Source organism: Nomascus leucogenys, chromosome 16, assembly GCF_006542625.1.
Source record: "Nomascus leucogenys isolate Asia chromosome 16, Asia_NLE_v1, whole genome shotgun sequence".
Taxonomy (NCBI): Eukaryota; Metazoa; Chordata; class Mammalia; order Primates; family Hylobatidae; genus Nomascus; species Nomascus leucogenys.
In genome coordinates this window covers 78,172,578-78,182,207 of record NC_044396.1, presented here as the reverse complement: position 1 = coordinate 78,182,207, position 9,630 = coordinate 78,172,578, and the positions used below count along the sequence as shown (strand labels likewise).

At 43.2% G+C, this 9,630-nt stretch overlaps 1 pseudogene; it reads right to left on the bottom strand.

Annotated features, from left to right (window-relative positions):
- Positions 1-1,226: 1,226 nt before the first annotated feature.
- Positions 1,227-2,891, bottom strand: LOC100587336 (annotated as a pseudogene).
- Positions 2,892-9,630: the final 6,739 nt, after the last annotated feature.

The following is a 9,630-nucleotide window of genomic DNA, read 5'->3' as shown; positions in this document are numbered from 1 at the left end:
GGTAGGTAAATAGATTAGACAGACATATAAATAGATGATAGATGTTAGGTAGATAGATAAATAGATTAGATACATAGATGATAGAAGATAGATGATATTAGTGTGATAGGTGTATTAGTCCATTTTCACATTGCTACAAAGACATACCCGAGACTGGGTAATTTATAAAGAAAAGAGGTTTAAGTAAGTCACAGTTCCACATGGAAGTTCCACATAGGTAGATAAATGGTGGATAATTAGATACATGATAGCTAGTTAGATAGATAAGACTTTGGGGGTGAGATAACTGACAGGTGCATTCCCATTAACTGGAAAACTTTTGTTTTTATGGACAGAAGAATGGAGTGAGGCTTTCATTTTGAAAGTACATGTTATAATAATGCAATATTTTATATAAAGGAAGTGACCAATTAGGATGTCCATGCTTTAAACAGGGTGGGGAAAGAATCTAAAGCAGTGGCTGGATCAGAAAGTAACTTTCAACAGCTGAATATCTGTTATAGTTTGATAGTTTGTGGTAAGAAAAAAGAAAAGAAAAGAAATGACTCTTCCCCAAAGATGTCCACTTCATCCCCAGAAACTGTGAATGTGGTATATATATGGCAAAAAGGGATTTAGGGTTGCAGGGAGAATTAAGATTGCTAATCAACTGATCTGAACATAAGAAGATTAACTGGGATTATCTGGGTGGGTCCCTTGGAACCTCACGGATTCCACTCTGTAAGAGGAAGAAGGATCAGATAGAAGGAGATGCAAGTTGAAAAGGACTTGACCTTGTGACTAGCTTTGAAGATGAAGAGTGGAGGCTGTGAGTCTTCCTTGACTACCTGTATTTCCTTATACTGGTAGCCCCTAAAAGCTTGGAACTGCCCTCAGACTACAGCCAGGAAGCAGACAGGGACTTCAGTTCCACAGCCACAAGGAGCTGAATTCTGCCAACCAGAATGAGCAAGAACATGGATTCTCCCCTCAAGCCTCCAGAAAAGAATGCAGCCTACAGTCAGCACTTTAAGTCCCATGCAACCTATAATAGATTTCTGACCTACAGAGCTTTAATGTCGTAAACTGGTGTTGTTTGAAGTCATGAAGTTTGTGGTAGCTTGTTATGACAGTAATTGAAAACTAATACCTGGTCCTTTTAGCAGAATAACGAGCACCCTGTAATGTGTCATTCACGCATATCTTTTTTTTTTTTTGGTGGGGGTGGGGAGACAAAACTCTAGAGTTTAATCTTCCAGGTTGACTGACTTGGAAGTGTTCCTGTCAATATAAAAGATCTTGTTGGGGGTGGTGGAGAAGCTGAAGCCGGCTCCGCGGCTGTACTTCCAGCTCATGGCCCGGTCGTAGTCCTGCTGCAGGTTCTGCTGCAGGTTCTGCTGCAGGCTGTCGGCTGCCTTCTTGCTGAGAGCCACGTTGGGCCTTGCAATCATGCTGGGGGTGGGGGGTGGGGGGGGCAGCTGAACGAAGTGGACAGGTTTGTTTGTTTGTTTGTTTGTTTGTTTGTTTGTTTTGAGACGGAGTTTCGCTCTTTCACCCAGGATGGAGTGCAGTGGCTCAATCTCGGCTCACTGCAACCTCTGCCTTCCTGGTTCAAGCGATTCTCCCACCTCAGCTTCCCAAGTAGCTGGAATTACAGGCACACGCCACCACGCCCAGCTAATTTTTGTATTTTTAGTAGAGTCGGGGTTTCACCACGTTGGCCAGGGTGGTCTGGAACTCCTAACCTCGTGATCCACCCGCCTCGGCCGGGACAGATTTTTGAAGCCACCCATAAGTTTGAGAAATTTCAGTTTCTGTTCCTCGTTCTGAAAACCAGCAGTATCCCACTGGCCAAACTGGGTTCCCGTCCACTTCCAGGTTTCAGAAGCTTCCGTTTTGCCTGACTCGCGATAGACCTCTTCTTGAAAGGCCTTTCCCCTCACCTGGTCTATGTGTGCCTGGTCCATATTGCCTTTCTTTTCCAACGCCACCTCTAAGTCCGTGTCTGTTTCCTCCTTCCAAGGGTCTCCTGCTACCCCACTCTCTTTCCTCTTATTTTTTCCTCCTTTTCAGAGCCGGTTCCTCAGTGACCTTCTTCTTGGACTTCGTCTTTTTCTTCGAGGGGGCCTTAGGGCCATCTCCTATAGGGATGTATTCTGGAGCCTCAACTTTGACTGGTTTAGTTTTACTTCCTTTACAGGGGCTGCTCTCCAAGGACCTGGAGGGCTTGGAGTGGCCTGGGAGGACGTCTCCCTCCTGGTGGAATTTTTTTTTTCTTCTTCACCTTCCCACTGTGTTCCCTGGGGCTCTTCTGCTTCTGTTTCTGCCCCAGGGCTGCCTGTTCCTCCCCCTCCTTCCCCACTGAGCCAGTGTCCGCAGCATCCCAGGCTCGCAGAACCAAGGGTCCTGGACTGAGAAGGCTGTGGGGTCCTGGGCCCCCTATTTTTTGCCTTCTTGTGTTTTTTGAGTTTCTTTCCAACTCTGGTTTCCTCCTCACTGTGTCTGAGGTCTGGGGAGGTTTTCACCCCAGAGGCATGGGACATAGCCTGAGGTGACTTCTTTTTCTTCTCCCCACTGAGGAACTTCAAGTGGCCATGCACCTGCTTCCTAGGGCTGCGTGACTTCTCTGTCCATCTGGCACACAGCGTGGTCTCAGGTTCTACATGCTCCTGGCAAAGGGCACTGACACCCTTCTTTTTCTCCTTCTTTTTCTTCACTAGAGGCATCTCAGGTGCCTGCCCATGTAATACACTCTTAGAGGGGGATGTGGCTCTTATAGAAGAAACATCGGCAAAGTAATCATCATTGTTTAAAACTGAGTATTGAGTCTCTGGTTCTTTGACCACTTTCTTCTTCTTTTTCTTCTCTGGGAGCCCAGGGCCCAGGTCTACTTTGTGTGTCTTGGTGATCATTCCGGTGGGCCAAACTTCCCCATCCCCCTTCATGCATATCTTAAAGACTATTCGAAAATAAAATGTTTATCGTGTTACTGAATTTTTATAGGAATGAGTGCTCATTCAGCTTCCAGACACTCGTAAGGCAAAAGCACTACCTGTTAGGTGTGGTTAAGGGGGCAGCTGAAACCTGGGATGTATATATTTCGTAATAGCACAAGGACAACCAAAAGAGGGATAGATCTTAGGAGAAGCACTGGAAGAAAATATCTCAAGAAGATGCTTCATTTGCCACAAAAAGGTGGATGTAAGAACATGGGCAAAAGTAAGGGAAAACAGGATATTTTTGGCAGTGTCACTCATAGGGGCAAATAAATCAAGTGTAGGGAGGGTATAAGGCTAACCAATTATCTCTAGACATGAGATATTTGTAGAATATTAGATGTAAGACAGAAAGAAAATTAATGAAAAGCACGAAGGCAAACTTACGAAGTTTCTATTTAAAAACGCAATTGGAAAGCAATTGTTTTTTTTTTGTTTTTTTTTTTTTTATTATTATACTTTAGGGTTTTAGGGTACATGTGCACAATGTGCAGGTTTGTTACATATGTATCCATGTGCCATGTTGATTTCCTGCACCATTAACTCGTCATTTAGCATTAGGTGTATCTCCTAATGCTGTCCCTCCCCCTCCCCCACCCACAACAGTCCCCGGAGTGTGATGTTCCCTTCCTGTGTCCATGAGTTCTCATTGTTCAATTCCCACCTATGAGAGAGAACATGCGGTGTTTGGTTTTTTGTCCTTGCGATAGTTTACTGAGAATGATGTTTCCCAGTTTCATCCATGTCCCTACAAAGGACATGAACTCATCATTTTTTATGGCTGCGTAGTATTCCATGGTGTATATGTGCCACATTTTCTTAATCCAGTCTATCGTTGTTGGACATTTGGGTTGGTTCCAAGTCTTTGCTATTGTGAATAGTGCCGCAATAAACATACGTGTGCATGTGTCTTTATAGCAGCATGATTTATAGTCCTTTGGGTATATACCCAGTAATGGGATGGCTGGGTCAAATGGTATTTCCAGTTCGAGATCCCTGAGGAATCGCCACACTGACTTCCACAATGGTTGAACTAGTTTACAGTCCCACCAACAGTGTAAAAGTGTTCCTATTTCTCCACATCCTCTCCAGCACCTGTTGTTTCCTGATTTTTTAATGATGGCCATTCTAACTGGTGTGAGATGGTATCTCACTGTGGTTTTGATTTGCATTTCTCTGATGGCCAGTGATGATGAGCATTTCTTCATGTGTTTTCTGGCTGCATAAATGTCTTCTTTTGAGAAGTGTCTGTTCATGTCCTCTGCCCACTTTTTGATGGGGTTGTTTGTTTTTTTCTTGTAAATTTGTTTGAGTTCATTATAGATTCTGGATATTAGCCCTTTGTCAGATGAGTAGGTTGCAAAAATTTTCTCCCATTCTGTAGGTTGCCTGTTCATTCTGATGATAGTTTCTTTTGCTGCGCAGAAGCTCTTTAGTTTAATGAGATCCCATTTGTCGATTTTGGCTTTTGTTGCCATTGCTTTTGGTGTTTTAGACATGAAGTCCTTGCCCACGCCTATGTCCTGAATGGTATTGCCTAGGTTTTCTTGTAGGATTTTAATGGTTTTAGGTCTAACATATAAGTCTTTAATCCATCTTGAATTAATTTTTGTATAAGGTGTAAGGAAGGGATCCAGTTGCAGCTTTCTACATATGGCTAGCCAGTTTTCCCAGCACCATTTATTAAATAGGGAATCCTTTCCCCATTTCTTGTTTTTGTCAGGTTTGTCAAAGATCAGATAGTTGTAGCTATGCGGCATCATTTCTGAGGGCTCTGTTCTGTTCCATTGATCTACGTCTCTGTTGTGGTACCAGTACCATGCTGTTTTGGTTACTGTAGCCTTGTAGTATAGTTTGAAGTCAGGTAGCGTGATGCCTCCAGCTTTGTTCTTTTGGCTTAGGATTGACTTGGCGATGCGGGCTCTTTTTTGGTTCCATATGAACTTTAAAGTAGTTTTTTCCAATTCTGTGAAGAAAGTCATTGGTAGCTTGATGGGGATGGCATTGAATCTATAAATTACCTTGGGCAGTATGGCCATTTTCACGATATTGATTCTTCCAACCCATGAGCATGGAATGTTCTTCCATTTGTTTGTATCCTCTTTTATTTCATTGAGCAGTGGTTTGTAGTTCTCCTTGAAGAGGTCCTTCACATCCCTTGTAAGTTGGATTCCTAGGTATTTTATTCTCTTTGAAGCAATTGTGAATGGGAGTTCACTCATGATTTGGCTCTCTGTTTGTCTGTTATTGGTGTACAAGAATGCTTGTGATTTGTGTACATTAATTTTGTATCCTGAGACTTCGCTGAAGTTGCTAATCAGCTTAAGGAGATTTTGGGCTGAGACAATGGGGTTTTCTAGATATACAATCATGTCATCTGCAAACAGGGACAATTTGACTTCCTCTTTTCCTAATTGAATACCTTTTATTTCCTTCTCCTGCCTGATTGCTCTGGCCAGAACTTCCAGCACTATGTTGAACAGGAGCGGTGAGAGAGGGCATCCCTGTCTTGTGCCAGTTTTCAGAGGGAATGCTTCCAGTTTTTGCCCATTCAGTATGATATTGGCTGTGGGTTTGTCGTAGATAGCTCTTATTATTTTGAGATACGTCCCATCAATACCTAATTTATTGAGAGTTTTTAGCATGAAGGGTTGTTGAATTTTGTCAAAGGCCTTTTCTGCATCTATGGAGATAATCATGTGGTTTTTGTCTTTGGTTCTGATTATATGTTGGATTACATTTATTGATTTGCGTATGTTGAACCAGCCTTGCATCCCAGGGATGAAGCCCACTTGATCATGGTGGATAAGCTTTTTGATGTGCTGCTGGATTCGGTTTGCCAGTATTTTATTGAGGATTTTTGCATCAATGTTCATCAAGGATATTGGTCTGAAATTCTCTTTTTTGGTTATGTCTCTGCCAGGTTTTGGTATCAGGACGATGCTGGCTTCATAAAATGTGTTAGGGAGGATTCCCTCTTTTTCTATCGATTGGAATAGTTTCAGAAGGAATGGTACCAGTTCCTCCTTGTACCTCTGGTAGAATTCGGCTGTGAATCCATCAGGTCCTGGACTCTTTTTGGTTGGTAAGCTATTGATTATTGCCACAATTTCAGAACCTGTTATTGGTCTATTCAGAGATTCAACTTCTTCCTGGTTTAGTCTTGGGAGGGTGTATTTGTCGAGGAATTTATCCATTTCTTCTAGATTTTCTAGTTTATTTGCATAGAGGTGTTTGTAGTATTCTCTGATGGTAGATTGTATTTCTGTGGGATCGGTGGTGATATCCCCTTTTTCGTTTTTTATTGCATCTATTTGATTCTTCTCTCTTTTCTTCTTTATTAGTCTTGCTAGCGGTCCATCAATTTTGTTGATCTTTTCAAAAAACCAGCTCCTGGATTCATTAATTTTTTGAAGGGTTTTTTGTGTCTCTATTTCCTTCAGTTCTGCTCTGATTTTAGTTATTTCTAGCCTTCTGCTAGCTTTTGAATGTGTTTGCTCTTGCTTTTCTAGTTCTTTTAATTGTGATGTTAGGGAGTCAATTTTGGATCTTTCCTGCTTTCTCTTGTGGGCATTTAGTGCTATAAATTTCCCTCTACACACTGCTTTGAATGTGTCCCAGAGATTCTGGTATGTTGTGTCTTTGTTCTCGTTGGTTTCAAAGAACATCTTTATTTCTGCCTTCATTTCATTATGTACCCAATAGTCATTCAGGAGCAGGTTGTTCAGTTTCCATGTAGTAGAGCGGTTTTGAGTGAGTTTCTTAATCCTGAGTTCTAGTTTGATTGCACTGTGGTCTGAGAGACAGTTTGTTATAATTTCTGTTCTTTTACATTTGCTGAGGAGAGCTTTACTTCCAACTATGTGGTCAATTTTGGAATAGGTGTGGTGTGGTGCTGAAAAAAATGTATATTCTGTTGACTTGGGGTGGAGAGTTCTGTAGATGTCTATTAGGTCCACTTTATGCAGAGCTGAGTTCAATTCCTGGATATCCTTGTTAACTTTCTGTCTCGTTGATCTGTCTAATGCTGACAGTGGGGTGTTAAAATCTCCCATTATTATTGTGTGGGAGTTTAAGTCCCTTAGTAGGTCACTCAGGACTTGCTTTATGAATCTGGGTGCTCCTGTGTTGGGTGCATATATATTTAGGATAGTTAGCTCTTCTTGTTGAATTGATCCCTTTACCATTATGTAATGGCCTTCTTTGTCTCTTTTGATCTTTGTTGGTTTAAAGTCTATTTTATCAGAGACTAGGATTGCAACCCCTGCCTTTTTTTGTTTTCCAGTTGCTTGATAGATCTTCCTCCATCCCTTTATTTTGAGTCTATGTGTGTCTCTGCACGTGAGATGGGTTTCCTGAATACAGCACACTGATGGGTCCTGACTCCTTATCCAGTTTGCCAGTCTGTGTCTTTTGATTGGAGCATTTAGCCCATTTACATTTAACGTTAATATTGTTATGTGTGAATCTGATCCTGTCATTATGATGTTAGTTGGTTATTTTGCTCGTTAGTTCCTATAGTTTCTTCCTAGTCTCGATGGTCTCTACAATTTGGCATGTTTTTGCAGTGGCTGGTACCGGTTGTTCCTTTCCATGTTTAGTGCTTCCTTCAGGAGCTCTTTTAGGGCAGGCCTGGTGGTGACAAAATCACTCAGCGTTTGCTTGTCTGTAAAGTGTTTTATTTCTCCTTCACTTATGAAGCTTAGTTTGGCGGGATAGGAGATTCTGGGTTGAAAATTCTTTTCTTTAAGAATGTTGAATATCGGCCCCCACTCTCTTCTGGCTTGTAGAGTTTCTGCTGAGAGATCAGCTGTTAGTCTGATGGGCTTCCCTTTGTGGGTAACCCGACCTTTCTCTCTGGCTGCCCTTAACATTTTTTCTTTCATTTCAACTTTGGTGAATCTGACAATAATGTGTCTTGGAGTTGCCCTTCTCGAGGAGTATCTTTGTGGCGTTCTCTGTATTTCCTGAATCTGAATGCTGGCCTGCCTTGCTAGATTGGGGAAGTTCTCCTGGATAATATCTTGCAGAGTGTTTTCCAACTTGGTTCCATTCTCCCCATCATTTTCAGGTACACCAATCGGACGTAGGTTTGGTCTTTTCACATAGTCCCAAATTTCTTGGAGGCTTTGTTCATTTCTTTTTATCCTTTTTTCTCTAAACTTCCCTTCTCTCTTCATTTCATTCATTTCATCTTCCATCAGCGATACCCTTTCTTCCAGTTGATCGCATCTGCTACTGAGGCTTCTGCAATCTTCGCGTAGTTCTCGAAACTTGGCTTTCAGCTCCATCGGCTCCTTGAAGCCCTTCTCTCCATTGGTTATTCTAGTTATCCATTCTTCTAATTTTTTTTCAAAGTTTTTAACTTCTTTGCTGTTGTTTTGAATTTCCTCTCGTAGCTCAGAGTAGTTTGATCGTCTGAAGCCTTCTTCTCTCAACTCATCAAAGTCATCCTCCATCCAGCTTTGTTCCGTTGCTGGTGAGGAACTGCGTTCCTTTGGAGGAGGAGAGGTGCTCTGTTTTTTAGAGTTTCCAGTTTTTTTGGTCTGTTTTTTCCCCATCTTTGTGGTTTTATCTACTTTTTGTCTTTGATGATGGTGATGTACAGATGGGTTTTTGGTGTGGATGTCCTTTCTGTTTGTTAGTTTTCCTTCTACCAGACAGGACCCTCAGCTGCAGGTCTGTTGGAGTTTACTAGAGGTGCACTCCAGACCCTGTTTGGCTGGGTGTCAGCAGCGGTGGCTGCAGAACAGCGGATTTTCGTGAGACCACAAATTCAGCTGTCTGATAGTTCCTCTGAAAGTTTTGTCTCAGAGAAGTACCGGGTTGAATGAGGTGTCAGTCTGTCCCTACTGGGGGGTGCCTCCCAGTTAGGCTGCTCAGGGGTGAGGGACCCACTTTAGGAGGCAGTCTGACCATTCTCAGATTTCCAGCTGCGTGCTGGGAGAACCACTACTCTCTTCAAAGCTGTCAGTCAGACAGGGACATTTAAGTCTGTGGAAGTTCTTGCAGAGTTTTTGTTTGTCTGTGCCCTGCCCCCAGAGGTGGAGCCTACAGAGGCAGGCAGGCCTCCTTGAGCTGTGGTGGGCTCCACCCAGTTCGAGCTTCCTGGCTGCTTTGTTTACCTAAGCAAGCCTGGGCAATGGCGGGCGCCCCTCCCCCAGCCTCGCTGCCACCTCGCAGCTTGATCTCAGACTGCTGTGCTAGCAATTAGCGAGACTCCGTGGGCATAGGACCCTCCGAGCCAGGTGCGGGACACAATCTCTAGTGTGGTTTCCAGGCCGTTGGAAAGCGCAGTATTAGGATGGGACTGACCCGATATCCAGGTGCCATCTGCTTCCCCTTTCTTTGACTAGGAAAGGAACTCCCAACCCCTTGCGCTTCCCGAGTGAGCAATGCTCACCCTGCTCGGCTCGCGCACAGTGCGCTTCACCGACTGTCCTGCACCCACACTCCCTAGTGAGATGAAACAGTACTCAAGCAGAAATGCAGAAATCACCGTTTCTGTGTTGCTGGGGCTGGGAGCTGGAGACCAGAGCTGTTCTTATTCGGCCATCTTGGCTCCAACCAAGAAAGTCCAGCAATTGTTAATTGTGAGCATTTATTGTAAAAGCAGTGGTGGTATTCATAGGAATAATAAAACTAATGTTAAGGG